Raw genomic sequence first — 213 nt, 5'->3', positions numbered from 1 at the left:
AATAATCTAACTTACTGTAGTTTTGCTAGGGTTGCTTTTTGGGGATGGGGATACTTTTCTATCCAACCCTAAAGCCAGGTAGCGCGTTCAGGGCGAGAAATTGCTCTGCCTGCCGTTGTTAGTCTGCATCGAGGTGTCTCCCTGCCTGTGAGTATCAATCCAGGTCGCTGTCGGTGCTCCTCCGTGATGATTTTGGGGGCTCACACTGAAAGC

Source organism: Cariama cristata, unplaced genomic scaffold, assembly GCF_000690535.1.
Source record: "Cariama cristata isolate BGI_N322 unplaced genomic scaffold, ASM69053v1 scaffold27344, whole genome shotgun sequence".
NCBI classification, from domain to species: domain Eukaryota; kingdom Metazoa; phylum Chordata; class Aves; order Cariamiformes; family Cariamidae; genus Cariama; species Cariama cristata.
The sequence above is the reverse complement of the archived record's forward strand: the minus strand, read 5'-3'. Positions refer to the sequence as shown.